Here is a 2,173-nt window from a genome sequence, read left to right as displayed (position 1 = left end):
AAGCCCCGATTCACAGCTGGTGTCCCAACTCCTGCCAGAATTAGCAGCAAGAGCTTAAGGGCTTTGATTTAGTGAGAGCTGGAAAAATACAGATGAGGCCCCTCTGGTTTCCAAGAACACACGTGCAAACGCTGCTCTTCCTGCAGACCCTGCGATTGCTTCCTCCGTTTCCATGTCATCTTCTTGGCATGCTGCAGGCACGCAGGGTGCGAGTATTTTACCTGCCATGAGAGGTGGCAACTGAAATCCCCTGACCAGGAACAACAAGTACTGTGCTGGAGCGTGTCCAGAGAAGGGCAACGGAGCTGGGGAAGGGTCTGGAGCACAAGTGTGCTGAGTTCCCTTGTGGCTGAGGGAACTGGGGGTGTTGAGCCTGGAGAAAAGGAGGCTGAGGGGAGACCTTCTGGCTCTGTCCAAGTCCCTGCAAGGAGGGTGGAGAGAGGTGGGGGTGGGTCTGTTCAACCAAGGACCAAGGGACAGGACAAGAGGAAATGGCCTCGAGTTGCACCAAGGGCAGTTGAGATGGGATGTGAGGAAGAATTTCTTTCCTGAAAGGGTTCTGAGGCATTGGAAGGGGTTGCCCAGGGCAGTGGTGGAGTCCCCATCCCTGGAGGGATTGAAGAGTCGTGTAGACATAGTGCTGAGGGACGTGGGTTAGTCGGGGACTTGTCAGTGTTGGGTTCATGATGGGACTCGATGATCTTAAAGAGTTTTTCCAATCGAGGCAGTTCTGGGATTCTGTGTGATTCTGTAATGGGAAGAGCAGGGAGCTGCTGGAGGTGCGTGCCCGGAAGCACCCTGGGGATGCTGGTGGCATCTCCTGTGTGTGCTCCAACCAGCACATGGGTCCCGCTGCTCACAATTCCCTGACACTTGCATCCTGCTGACAACCACATTTTGGTGTTGTAGCTTTTGAAGCTTGAGCAAGAGACTGTGGGGCTGGTACCCTGGCTCCAGCCGGGGAGAAGCCACAGCCAGACTCATGCATCCAGAAAAAGATGGAAGTTTTGCTCAGTTTCTCCAGCAAGGAGCAAAGAACTGTGCTGGGCTGTAGCAGGGTGCTGGCTTGTGGCACCTCTGCAAAATTTGAGGGATTTAGGGCCTTACAGCAAAAATAAAGCCCAAACCCAAGCAATCAGCATCACCCACCCTGCCGTGCAGCCCGGGTTGTAGAGCATCATGCAGGGACCACATGGATGTGGCTCCTGGCCTGGGCAGGTCCCTTCCCCTCAGGTCTGGATGAATCAGACTTATCAGAGGAGACTTATTTCCTAAGACTCACTCAGATAGCTGCAAATGAATATTTTTTAATTTATTAATTGGAGCTGGGTAAAACCTTTGGCATTTTTCAAGAGAAATGAGGATTTTGAGGGGCAGGGATGGTTGTTGTGACATTTTGGCACGAGCCAGGCATGCGTGGTGCTACTACACCCGTGTGATGCACGCTGGGTTTTGGAGCTTCCCAGCAGAGCACATCGCAGCTCTCGGTAGCGCTGCCAGCTCACATTGCATCTTTCCTCAGCTGCCATAATAAAATGTACATATTTAAGCACACTTCACCCATTTCTCTTTGCAACCCAGATTTTTGCAAGGCTCTACCTTCTTCTTCTTCCTCCTCTGGGCACAGCGGGCTGGTGTCTCCTCTTGCCCCAGCTCTCAGGTGCATGCACCTGCCGTGTCCCCCTGTAAATAGGTTATTTGGAGCATTTCCCCAAAAAGGGCTGTTTCTGAGGCAGAGGTTGGCAGCGCAGTGAGGGAGGAGGTGTCTCGGGTGTCCTTGCCCCATCTCACTGTTGCTGAGCTGTGCGATGGAGAGCAGCTCCCAGCCCTGCTCAGCCGGCTGGAAAATGTGAGATGTGATACGGCAGCAGCTGCGGAGGGACGGGCAGACAAAGAGTGGGCACAGGAGAGGGTTTGGAGCGAGGGGAGGAGATGTGGACAAACCCTCTGCTGTCTGTGGGAAGGGGTTTAGACAAGGGCCACATCACACCAGGAGTGCAGTCCTGCCTGTCACCCTCCCTGCCCTCCGTCACCCTGTGTCCCTCAGGGCTGGCACGCATTTCCCAGTGCTGTGGAGGATCACATAGGGTGAGTGGGTGGGTGGAATATTGGGTGGGCGCCTCGTTTCCCCCCAGGGCAGTCAGTACCACCATGAGAGAATCCCGCAGGGACA

Source organism: Antrostomus carolinensis, unplaced genomic scaffold (assembly GCF_000700745.2).
Source record: "Antrostomus carolinensis isolate BGI_N321 unplaced genomic scaffold, ASM70074v2 scaffold14750, whole genome shotgun sequence".
Taxonomy (NCBI): Eukaryota; Metazoa; Chordata; class Aves; order Caprimulgiformes; family Caprimulgidae; genus Antrostomus; species Antrostomus carolinensis.
This window is presented reverse-complemented; position numbering follows the sequence as displayed.